The 13,268-nt window shown below is 44.8% G+C and overlaps 1 protein-coding gene across 8 annotated transcripts in view; it reads right to left on the bottom strand.

Annotated features, from left to right (window-relative positions):
• Positions 1-13,268, bottom strand: part of bcor (BCL6 corepressor) — a 381,173-nt gene that overhangs the window by 94,578 nt on the left and 273,327 nt on the right. The window contains exon 1 of one of the 8 annotated variants that reach the window (XM_038802127.1): positions 9,392-9,584. The exons of the other annotated variants lie outside the window; for them this stretch is intronic. The gene's annotated coding sequence lies outside the window, so the exon portion shown is untranslated. Of the gene's footprint in view, positions 1-9,391; positions 9,585-13,268 lie in introns of those variants that run through there. 8 annotated transcript variants of the gene reach the window in all.

The raw sequence follows: 13,268 nt of genomic DNA, 5'->3' as shown, positions 1-13,268 counted from the left end.
AAAGATCAGTTCAGTCCAGAAGACCAGTTCAGTTCATAAGAGGGTCATTCAGAAGTCTGGTAACAGCGGGAAGAAACTGTTTTTGAATTTGTTAGTGCGTGTTTTCAAACTTTTGTATTTCTCCTGCTCGATGGAAGAGGTTGGAAGAGAGAATAACCCGGGTGGAAGGGATCTTTGATTATGCTTTCCCAAGGCATTGAGAGGTGTAAACAGTCAATGGATATGAGGCGGACTTGCGTGATGGACTGGGCTGTGTTCATGACTCTCTGTAGTTTCTTAGTATGGTGTTAGTTGAGGTTATGGTAGACAAAATAAGCAATTGGTCAGTGATGAAATGTGCAGGAGCATTTCATTAGTAATCTCAGGTTATAGTGACTTAACAGAGATATTTGACTCAACTGGTTTTGTGTTTATTCTCTGCATGAGCTTCTCCTAAACTAATCATGTACTCCTTCCCTGCTCCATATAGTTGGAATCCCAACTTCCTCACGTATGCATCAAGCCTCTTCATTAATACATCAATGCTATCTGCTTCAATTATTTCACATAGCAAAGAGGTCCAGGTTCTTACCAATTTCTATGTGACAACTCTTCCCAAATTCGCTATTTATTGTCATTTGCTCTTTTACTCTTGACATCACTGGCACAGCCAGTATTCATTACTGACTCTATTGCCATTCAGAAGGTGATCTGTTCGTAGTTTCACAAGTTTCTCACAGAACCCCTACAGTACAGATGGAGGCCATTAGGCCCATTGAGTCTGTACCAACACTCCAAAAGAGCACCCTACCTAGGTCCACTCCCCCACCCTGTCCCTGCAACTCCGTAACTCTAGCTAACCGTCGGACACAAAGGGGAAATTTATCATGGCTAATCCACCTACCTGCAGATCTCTGGACTGTGGGAGGAAACTGGAGCACCCGGAGGAAATCCACACAGGCACGGAGAGAATGTGCTGACTCCGCACAGTCACCCAACTTTGGAATTGAATCTGTGTCCCAGGTGCTATAAGGCAGCACTGCTAACCACTGTGTCATTGTGCCACCCAAGAAACATTTTCTCCATGCTCACCCTTTCATATTCCTTCACAATTTTTAAGACTGTTATGAGCTCTCCTCAGAGCTTTCTTTAATCTTTACCATGTTCAATATGTCCTGCTAAATACATCCACCCAATTCTCCAAATATCTTTGCACTTCCTCCCAAAAGCCTTTTGGTAGTCAGAGCTTTGCTTGGTACTCCCAAATATAACCAGCATTCTATAATATTTTGTCATTATCTCCTTGCTTTTGTACTCTAGAAATTTTGCTCCTCCAGAAATTGAAACCAGTTTTTTAAAACCTTTTCCCAACCTTATCAGCCTGCATTGCTACTTCTGGCAATTTATTCCCAGAGCACTTTGCTGTCCTGCCCAATATAGTTTTTTTACCTTCCAAGGAATAAGTGGCGTTTCTATTCCTTCTAGAAAGGTAAAATTCCTTACTCCATTGAATTTCATTTGCCATTTATCCACCCTCTTTGCAGGCCTACACATACCATTGTGCTTCAGTGAAATCTTCCACATTAGCCAAATCTGCAATTTAGTATCACCTGTAAATTTCAATGCCATACCATCCAACTCCTCAGTCCTAATTATTTAAATATATGGTAAGCAACAGCATGGAGCTGCGTAGGTCACCATTTCCTATTTTGAGCAATATTCCTAAATCATATCTTCTCTTTTCTAGATCTATAGTCATCATTCAATTCATTCTACTTCCTGGTACCTAGTAAGATTTGTTAATGTACCTCTCTTTTAGAAATACATGTGTTTTTATTACATTCTTCATTTCTAGATGTGTTTTTCTACTATCTTTCCTACTCCCAATAAATATTAAGGTACCTGATCTTGAGTAGCCTGGATTAGTTCTAACTCCGAAAGTTAGAAATGGCACATGCTGTCTCCCATTCTTCAGACACTTTATTTTTCTATCTATTATTTATGTATGGATGCTAATATTTCAGATGTCTTCTCCCTTCTGAGTATCTTGTGCGTGTAGTCCATCTGTCCTCGAGATTTGTCCTCCTTCAAGTTGACTACTTTCTCCATTCTTTCTATCTTAAAGATTTTAATATCCCTCTTGACCATCTTCTCCTCTGCTCATTTCCTTCTTGACTTAGTTTTTCACTGAAGGGGCTAACAAAGTATCTATTCAGTGTCACCTACCATGAGAATACCATGCTCATTCTTCTGTGGCCTGTCCCCAACTTAATCGCCACTTGCTACTTGCAGATGTACACAATACTTCATTAACTATTTTTACATTCATTGATGTTTCATATTTCAGATGATATGAAATTTAACAAAGCGATGAAGGATAGGTGTAGTAGCAGAAACATGGTAAATGAAGTTTGACGCAGAGAAGTATAGAAACATAGAACAGTACAGCACAGAACAGGCTCTTTGGTCCTTGATGTTGTGCCGAGCATTATCCGAAACCAAGATCAAGCTATCCCACTCCCTGTCATTCTGGTGTGCTCCATGTGCCTATTGAATAACCGCTTGAAAGTTCCTATAGTGTCCGACTCCACTATCACAGCAGGCAGTCCATTCCACACCCTAACCACTCTCCGAGTAAAGAACCTACCTCGGACATCCCTCCTATATCTCCCACTCTGAATCTTATAGTTATGTCCCCTTGTAACAACTACATCCACCCGAGGAAATAGTCTCTGAACGTCCACTCTATCTATCTATCCCCCTCATCATCTGAAGCAATATACTTTGGAAGGACTCATTTGGAAAGAATTATATCACAAATGGCATAATTTTTAAAAGATTAGAGTAGAAAAGTCTTGGTGTCCATATATTAAGGTGGTATGGGTAAGTTGATAAGATGACTAGAAAGATATATGTTGCTTGGGTTTATAAATACATGAAGAGAAATATCAAAGTAAATAAATCATGCTAAGGTTTTATAAATTTCTAGTTATGCCTCAGCTGGAGTATTGTGGATAATTCTGGTCACCCATTTGAGGAAAGATATAAAAGCCAAGGATAAGGGGGTTGTGGAAGTAATCAGCGCCGGCCCTAGGGTTGCTGGTGCCCCGGGCAAGCTGAACTTCGGCGCCCTTCGGGGGGGGGCGGGGGGGGGGGGGGGGGGGGGGGGGGGGGGGGGGGAAGGCCGGAGGCGGGGGAGGTCCGGAGGGGGGGAGGCGCGGGGGGGCGGAGTGACCACCGGCGAGCCTGGATCCATCCGCCATGTTTGTGCGGGGCGGCCTGAGGGAGGGCAGCCACCGCGCATGCGCTGGTTGGCACCGGCCCAACTGCGCATGCGCGGGACCCGCATTCCTTGATGGCGCCCCCTAGCACATGGCGCCCCGGGCGACTGCCCGAGTTGCCGGTACCTTGAGCCGGCCCTGGAAGTAATACAGTAATGGCATTCAAAAGGCATCTCGACAAATACATGGATAGGATGGATATAGAGCGATACGGCACTAGGACGTGCTGAGGGTTTTGTCCAAGGATGGTATCATGACCGGTGCAGGCTTGGAGGCCCGAATGGCATTTTCCTGCGGCTGTATTGCTCTTTGATACCGAGGAGGGTTACCAGGCTTTTACCAGCAATGTGGGACGTCAGTTATGAGGAAAGGTTGGAAAAGGTTAAGACTGTTTGTCCTAGAAGGGAGATACTTAAGAAGCAACATAAACAGAGGTTTTCAAAATGCTAAAATATTTTTTTAATTAAATTCCAATTAAGGGGCAATTTAGTGTGGCCAATCCACCTCCCCTGTACATCTTTGGGTTGTGGGGGTGAGACCCACGTAAACACGAGGAGAATGTGCAAACTCCACAATGACAGTGACATGATGAAAGATTTTGATGGAGTAGATAGAAGAAAATCATTAATTGTCTCTGGTGAGTGTGTTAAGAAGTGGCGGTCATAGATTCCAAATCAGCAGCAAAAACACTAGAGGCAAGTCGAGGAGAAATGTTTGGACTCCAAATTGTTGGGATTTGGAACATTACTTCAAAACTAATGTTAGAACCGGAGTCCATAAGGTACTTCAGAATGAGCAATTTCCAGAGTTATGGACAAAAAAATGGAAATGCTAGTCTAAGCATGATTGCTCTTCCGAAGAGCCAGCACAGGCACAGGAGGTAGAATAGCCAATTTCTGTGCTGCACATTTCGACTATTCTCTCATGGCATTCCTGATTTTAAAAAAAAATCTCTGCCACAAGGTCAACATATTCCCTTTTGTCATCCTATCCTTTTATGCTTTTTCCTTTAGATTCAATTTTATCTTTGCCTGTAGTTAACTATGGAGTTCGATTCATGCCTTATTTTCATATATTTGAATCTCGTTCTACCAGACTGTCTTTTAAATGTTGCCTACTGTTGCTCCATCTCTGTAAATATTTTTCTCTTGTTTACCTTCATCCTCACTCCCTTTGGCTTTTTTTCAGTCACACAGCAACGTTCCAGTCGCCCACAGCAACAGTCAGCTGCCGCCAGAAATGCTGCTGAAGAGAAGTGTGCCAATGAAATTCAGGAGGTAAATAAGTGGAACGGAGAGGATTATGAAGTGTCTGGGGAGGGGGTAAAAAGATCTCAGCCTCAGCTGAAGGGGGAAGGTGGGGGAAAGAGGAAATGAAGGCAGGAATTATGGCAGAGCAGGGGAGAGTTGCAACGAGTGCCTTTTGCAAATTCAGGGGTAGAAAAGATTATTTTTTTCCCCGTTTCTTTTATACATTTAGATTACCTAATTCTTTTTTTCCAATTAAGGGGCAATTTAGCGTGGTCAATCCACCTAACCTACACACCTTTGGGTTGTGGGGGTGAGACCCACACAGACACAGGCACAATGTGCAAACTCCACATGGACAGTGACCCGGGGCCGGGATTGTACCCGGGTCCTCGGCGCCATGAGGCAGCAGTGCTAACCACTGCACTGCCATGCTGCCCTGGGGTAAAAAGGTAATTGACACCTCTGTGTGATAGTACCAAGCATACAAGGTAGTTTAAAACAATTAAGGGCAGCACGGTGGCGCAGTGGTTAGCATTGCTGCCTCACGGCACCGAGGTCCCAGGTTCAATCCCGGCCCTGGGTCACTGTCTATGTGGAGTTTGCACAATCTCCTCGTGTCTGCATGGGTTTCACCCCCACAACCCAAAGATGTGCAGGCTAGGTGGATTGGCCTCGCTAAATTGCCCCTTAATTGGAAAATGTTAATTGGGTACTCTAAATTTATTTAAAAATACAAAAAACAATTACCAATAAGTTGTGAAGCGAATATATTGTCGTCATAATTCAAAATTACTCTTGAGGAAATAATGAAGGAAATTGTGTGATTTTTAGACACTATTAAAGTGTAGGAATCTGCAGTTTAAGTTATGACAAGCCCACAACCCATTCACTGTGACTGCATGTTGTATTATAAATTTGGAGCTCTTTTAAACTCCATGATACCTTTTAAAACTTCTGGTCAACTTTTGCTCCTTTTCTGGGTTGCCATAGAAGCATTCTGGTCCCAGCTGCTGCTCATATCCAATCTACTGCTTCATTCTGGGATCCCATTCTATGCTGCAAATGGGAATTCCCGGTCATGATTAAATCAGAAATTCCTGTCGGTAGGGAAGTACCTAATCCGGAATTGAAGCAGAATCAGACAGGCATTGCTGGGAATGATGAACACATCAAGGAGGTACCATTAAATCTGATGGGGCGTAAAGTGGGGGCAGGATTAATGAGGCTTGCCCCTGTGAACTGGGGAAAAAGGGACGAAGAAAATGCCCTTGAGAAGGAAGTAACTTTTGTGCTGCCTTAATTTGCCTGTTGAACAAGAATATAACAAAATATCTTCCTAGAATTGTTTTCAGATGTAAAACATTGATTACTTGTAAACATTTGAGAATAATTTAAAATGGACTACTTTATTGCAAAAGTTTAAAACATTTTCAGAAAAGCACATCTTCAGATCTGCCGTCGGCATCTTCAATGTGCAGGTGGAGCAATTGGATTGTGTGTAAAAATTTTAATTTTCATGGCTACACTTTTGCAAGTTACTACAATTCTGAGGTAGCGTGACCATATTTTCTACACCAAGCCCTGGGGCACAAAGGGTAGAAGCGTAGCAAAGTAGTCAGGATAAGAAACATAGTTTTTACAGCGCGGGAAGGCAATTTTTTAAAAAACTGCCCACGGTTTAACAATTCCAGATATAGACTATACCTTGAACGTGTAATCGAACTATTGAAGTGTATTCAAACGCCATTTAGAAATTACAGCAGCATTCTTCAGGAATGTTAGTTTTTACACCCACTGTCTTTATGGCCTAGTCTGTTTAGGTTCAAATTTGTGAAAGAGAAAAATCACTAACAGAACTTAAAGCTAAAAGATAATGCAAGAGTGTCCTTGTGTTTAGTGGGGCATCATGTTCTTTCATTGATGCCCTGCCTCCACTTGAAATAGAAAATACGTAGTAGCATACTGGGTATAATATGGATGATTCTTTTCCAGTTAGCTATATTTTTTAATTTGCTCACAGGACGTGGGCACTGCTGGCCAGCATTTATTGCCCATCCCTAATTGCCCTTGAGAAGGTGATGGTGAGCTGCCTTCTTGAACCACTGCAGTCCAGATAGTGTAAATATGGAAAATAATTTGAAACTGGATGCTAAAACAATTTTCTTTGACAATGCTTTTTTTCACCTTACAAGGAATTGCAAATCTTGCGTGTTAGATGTCAAACAGCATTCAGTCAGCATCATAGCAATGGCAACTATAATAGTGCTGTACCATTGGAGTTTTATCAAAAAGTAATATTATTAAGTGTTCAGGATATTTCACATTGGCTCATTATTTGGACATTTAGGAGACACCTTTATCCAAGGTGGCTTTCACTACATACTGGGTGCTGTACCTCACTTGCATATCAGACAGACGATCACGTGAGTGATTTTTAAAAATTAGGATATTTGGGAATGAGTTTCATAAACCAGAGACTTTTCCGGGTACATTGAACCTCATCTGGAGGATGCCCCTGGAAAATGGAGGTGGATGGGTCACTGTAATCTAAGGGCTATTGTGAAGCTTTTTAAATGAGTACAGCATATTTTCTAATCAGTTAGTGAAGAATAGAACAAACTGAACAGGAAATTGTGCAGCTTTGACAAAATGATGGTGAGGTTGAAAGTAAACACCTGACTTACTAAAGGTCAGAAAGATTGCAGTGTTTTGCTCATCTTGTGGCGAGTTTCCGAATAATCATTTTTTTTTAAGAACAGTACAGCACAGTGTCTGATAATTGTTTTTATAACTTTCTGATGAATTTCATCCAGTAATTTCATAGAATTTACAGTGCAGGCCATTCGACCCATCAAGTCTGCACCAGTCCATAGAAAGAACAATCCACCCAAGCCCATACCTCCACCCCATCCCCGTAACCCCACTAACCATTTTTGGACACTAAGGGGCAATTTAGCATAGCCAATTCACCTAACCTGCACGTATTTGGACTGTGGGAGAAAACCAGAGCACCCGGAGGAAACCCACGCAAAACACGGGGAGAATGTGCAGACCCCGCAGAGACAGTGGCCCAAGCCGGGCATCGAACCGCAGACCCTGGAGCTGTGAAGCAACAGTGCTAATCACTGTGCTACCGTGCTGCCTCATAAACTAAACTTTCTAATGAACTAAAACATAACGTGGGTGTTCTGAGCAAAATTCAGAATGGTAGTCAAGGAGTATGGCGGGGTTTTCAATCCATGATCCTTTATCCTTCATGGACGAGATCACTAGCTTCACACGAGAAAAAACATTCAATATTATATCCTGGGTTAGGTGTTCTCGAACCAGAGTAGGAAGTTACATGTTGGCTTTGTTTTAAGAACGTGCAATATCTCCAACGAGTGGTCAGATGATTGTCAAATCCACCAGAGTTTCACGGTCAGATTGCACGCTCGCAGATGAAACCTTCAATCGTGACCATAATGTGAAGTTTTTAAAAGTCTGCCCTCGGTTGCGGCTGACTCGAGTACATGGGATAAAAAGGTGGGAGAAGTTGATTTCAGCCCTGATTAGGTGACCAACTCTCTCAGACGCCCTGGGAGTATTTGTGGCCGCGGTTTGTGTGTGGGGCTCAGGGAAATATTGCCCCCCCCCCCCCCCCCCCGATTATCGTGCCGATCTCCAGGGGGAACAAACTCGTTAGGATTAACTGCGATCGCGCTGCTCCCCCGGGCCATTTAACAGAGGCGACTCGAGTCTCGCAGATTTTTTAAAAGCGCTGCCTTCGCCAGTGCCAAGACTGCCTCCGGAGACGCGGGAGGCAAAATTAGACACACCGAAAGCGACAAGAGAAGAGAAACAGACATGGAGATGAGAGATAAAGGACGCGGAGGCAGAATAAAGATAGAGAAGAGCGAGGGTGGCGAGAGGGAAATAAAACAGTCAGGGTGGGCGGAGAGGAGAAAGACAAAGGCGAGAGAGAAAAGGGGAGGGAGGGGTGGAGACATCGGGAAGAAAGAGAAAAGGGAATCAAAAACCAGGCATCCGGAGGAAATGGGAAGTCGAGAGAAAGAGAGGGGTAACAATGTTAACGGAGATGATCCTGAACAACCCATTCGAGCCGCAGCCCTGACAATCAGTTTGGGTGTGTGGGGGTGGGTCACATTACCTGCGGGAAATCCATAACTAAAAGTCAACTCAACACACACCCTCGCCACAAAGAAAACCTTGCTTACATAAGCAAGGACCCCATTGTGCACCATTCTTATGGCATAAAGCAAAAAGCGCGCCAGACATTCCCAAATTCACATCAAATAATTGATGGAGGTTTGTCCCCAAGCACCAGGTTAGATGACAAAAACCCAACCCCTGTCAAGGTTCAGTGTGAAATCCACTCCGTGTTGTTGAAATGTTTGCCTGTTTAAAAGGCTGCAGCGTCCGTGACTCTCGGCAGCTACTAATCGATATGTGAAACGTCAACCAAGCCAGTTAAATCGTACCCGATTAGAAACCTGTGGCACCGTTCTGAAATGATTCACGCCGCTGCAGCAACCAATTGAGGACAGTCTGCTTAATCGGCTGCAACTGGAGATCGCGGCCGACTACTTGACGGGTGAAACTGACAGCAGCTTTTTAAAGAGGATATGTCCATGGAGTTAGAAACTTTATTTTAACGGCAGGCTGAACTCTAAGTGAACTGCTGAAGCCGCGAAGGCGGTTGCCCCAGAAAACAGCGGCGCCAGCAATAATTTTACTTCTAACAGGAGCAGGCTTTAACTGGTGACCTCTTAAAACAATAACAACGCGCGAGGGATTTCAGGGAGGAGGGCAGCTTCGTTCAACTCAAAATGCACAGTTGTTATTCACTGGGATTATCCTACATTAGGTCGTCATCCATACCCGATATTACATCTGTGAAGGTTTCATTTCCTTATTTCCTCTCCAATCTACATAATTGCATATCGGGTTTCTCTTCGTGTTTGCGTGGACAGATGGTACACGGCTCCTCCTCCTCCTGGTGGTAGGTTACAATGTTGATGCCGAATAAATTCGGCCATATAACCAGCGAGTAATGAAGTTGAGTTAGTTGCAATCGTTTATTTAACGCTAGTTGATTCATACAGGGAGGAGGAAGGGGCGGGGGGACTGCCGCTGGAGTTCCTAATGTGAAGGTTCACATCAAACCATCGCCAAGACTACTGCCAGGGACATGGACATAATTTACTGATTTAAAAGGCTCACGCGTGAAATGCAAAATTATTGGTGCACACACGTGCATCTCGCCTAAATGGGGTCAACTGTAATGCATATCCTCTTTAAAAACACGATGGATAACTCCGAATCACAATTCAGTTGCGTAGCTAAAATATTGCATTGTTTGTCAATATTATTAAAATGAAGATTTACGAAGAAGACTTAACCCAGCAGGGAATAGTGATTAGGGAGATCTTTTCGCATTCATGAAAGATCACCTGCACTCCCCCCTCCCCGGAGATTTTCATTTTACACACACAACGCCGAGTCATGTCTGGGCCCTAATAACCCATGAATGCTGGAGGAGGGGAGAAGCTACAAGGCCAATTACCAGGAGTTTGCAGTATTTTTTTTTCCATATGCCACTTCTACCAAGTTATGAATTTCTGTTCATGCTGCGTACCCGTTATATACACAAATATATCTTTACTTACAGTTTTTTAAAAATCTACACTATAGATAGAACATAGGAATTGTCTGCGATCTCATGACACAACTTGTAAGTGGTACCAGCTGCAGAGTCAATTTTGTAAATAAACCAGCAATCTCTTCGTGTCTGTGGTACAAGCAGATGCACGGATGCATGTAGGTGTGTATTTGTACACAGACGAATGTTTTATGAAGCCGGAACCTATGGTGCTGTGCCATGTATTGTTGCTAATCTGCCAATTGGTGTTTTTAGTTAAGAACTCAATGAACGACTGTATAACTATTTTGCGTCAATATAACGCCATTTGAGAATAAAGGTGTATTTACACGGAAGCTATTGTCTGGGCCCTGTCTAATTGGAACTTGAAATACAGCCATCCGCAGCTTTCAGTCAGGAAGGCCCTGGTGACAATGTTTGGTTCTTGCCTAGCTGGAGATCTAACTGTCCTGTTTCCAAGAGGGTTCTCCAAACAGACACAGAACAACGTTCCAACAGTTTTTTAAAACTGAAAATGCTGAGGGGGCAGGAAGTTGACCATTTCCTTCCCTGCTCTAAACATTTAAATAAGGCTCGGATAGGTTTACAAACTGAGCATTTCGCACACCAGATTTGACACCAGGGTGAACATACAATCCGTGCAGTGACAAACTGAATCAGCATGAGACAATACCCTGTTGCTTCGCACCGATATCAAATGTGTTGTGTAAATGAACCTGAAGACTTTGTTACAATGCTAATTCCGCGGCAGAGCACAAGGATTTTGAGATTGCATCGAGGTGAGGACGATAGTTCAATTCTGTGGCTGGCCAGCGGATTGCTACGTGGTCAAGATAAAGTACACAATCAACTCTGCCAAGCAATCGTTATTGGCATCTGAGGGCAGCTCAATTTTCACTCAGGCAATGCCCAGTTTCTACTGCCTGGCTGGATGTTTAATTCTGCTACTCCGGAGAGAGCTCCGTGTTGTATATTTACACGGATCCTCCCTGAGCAGTTAAACTTAAACATTTGGGTAGTTACATCGGCATTGCCTGAACGTTTTAAAACTAATTGCAGGCAAGCTTCAAGTATCCAGAGGATCTTAGAATACCAAAGGGTACTTTTGACATCTGACTTGCCACCACTCTGAATTTACATTCCAGGAATTCTCGCTCGATTTTGGTCCAGTCAGGCCAAGCCACATTTACCGATTTACGTTCGCTAATTAGAAATATCTTTGTATAAATGCTAACGTTCTGCTGCAAATGCACTCTATAACTGGATGGATTTTGAATGCAACTCGGGCCTAATTTTGATCTGTCGCTTTGTGAGACTGAAACGATGCTCACAACTTCAGCCTTCTAACCACATTTGCCCAAGATTTAAACATTCTTCCTCTATCCATCAGCCAGTGTGTGGAAGAGGAAAATAACATATAAAGCTGAATATGACGACCATAATTTAACTTGAGACAAAGTGTAAACACTAAAAATACTGCATATTACTTTACATAAAGAAGCCACCCCCAGACTAACATTTTGGAGCAAGTAACGTTACGAAAGCGCCGAAAAAATAGTGTATGTGAATAGTGTGTAAAATGTGACAAATGGTTATTACTAAGTTTTGAGAGCTCTGTAAATACTTTGATATGGATGTCAGCCAAAAGATGATCTGCCAACATTACAAACTGGCCAGACACCAATTAACTGCACAGCACTAATTAGCACCAACCATTGTCATCAGAGATAGCAGTTTAAAAAAATAGTTTCTAGGATCCAACCACCATAGGTCTTTGTGCTAGTTTTCACTCATTCCTTACTGGTAACCTGCAAGTCGGGTCGAAATGGAACATGGATCATTTTGAGCCTTACGGCATTTGCTAGGGCGTGGGCGTGGGGAGATACGGTAATATAGTGATTATATTACTTGTCTAGTAAACTATTGATCCACAGATTGGAGTTGGATTCCAGCACCGGGTAGGCTGTTGGGGAATTTAAGTTCAATTAATTAAATAACATCTGAAAATAAAAGTTAGTGTTAGTAATGGTGACCATGAAACTAACGGATTGTGGTAAACACTCAGTTCATTAATGTCCTCTAAGCAAGGAAATCTAACGTTCGTGCGTGGTCTCCTTTGTATGTGACTTCAGAGCCACAGCAATGTGGTTGATTCTTAATCGCCCTCTGAAATAGCCGAGCAAGCTACTCAGTTGTATTCTCTCACCACCACTTTCTCAATCGCAAATTGGGGTGGGCAATAAATGCTAGACCACCAGTGCTATGCACACCCTATGAATGAATAGAAACACAATCGATGGACATCTTTTCCCCAGGAGTTCATTGGGTGGTGAAAAAGGAGACTTTATAATCCAGTGGAAATAGATTCACAAAGGATTATGGAGGGGTTGGGGAAGGGGGTTGGGGAAGGGGGTTGGGGAAGGGGGTTGGGGAAGGGGGGGGAGGAGGGGGTTGGGGAAGGGGGGGAGGGGGGAGGAGGGGGTTGGGGAAGGGGGGGAGGAGGGGGTTGGGGAAGGGGGGGAGGAGGGGGTTGGGGAAGGGGGGGGAGGAGGGGGTTGGGGAAGGTGGGAGGAGTGGGTTGGGGAAGGGGGGAGGCGGGGATTGGGGAAGGGGGGAGAGTGGGTTGGGGAAGGGGGGGAGGAGGGGGGGGGAAGGGGGGGAGGAGGGGGGTTGGGGAAGGGGGGGAGGAGGGGGTTGGGGAAGGGGGGGAGGAGGGGGTGGGGGAAGGGGGGGGAGGAGGGGGTTGGGGAAGGGGGGGGAGGAGGGGGTTGGGGAAGGGGGGGGAGGAGGGGGTTGGGAAGGGGGGGGAGAGGGGTTGGGGAAGGGGGGGAGGGGGGGGGTGGGGAGGGGGGGGGGGGGGGGTTGGGGAAGGGGGGGGGGGGGGGGTTGGGGAAGGGGGGGGAGGGGGGGTTGGGGAAGGGGGGGGGGGGGGGTTGGGGAAGGGGGGGAGGGGGGGGGTTGGGGAAGGGGGGGAGGAGGGGGGTTGGGGAAGGGGGAGGGGGGGTTGGGGGAGGGTTGGGGAGGGGGGAGGAGGGGGTTGGGGAAGGGGGGGGAGGAGGGGTTGGGGAAGGGGGGGGAGGAGGGGGTTGGGGAAGG

The sequence above is a fragment of the Scyliorhinus canicula genome, chromosome 7, assembly GCF_902713615.1.
Source record: "Scyliorhinus canicula chromosome 7, sScyCan1.1, whole genome shotgun sequence".
NCBI lineage: Eukaryota > Metazoa > Chordata > Chondrichthyes > Carcharhiniformes > Scyliorhinidae > Scyliorhinus > Scyliorhinus canicula.
This window is presented reverse-complemented; position numbering and strand designations above follow the sequence as displayed.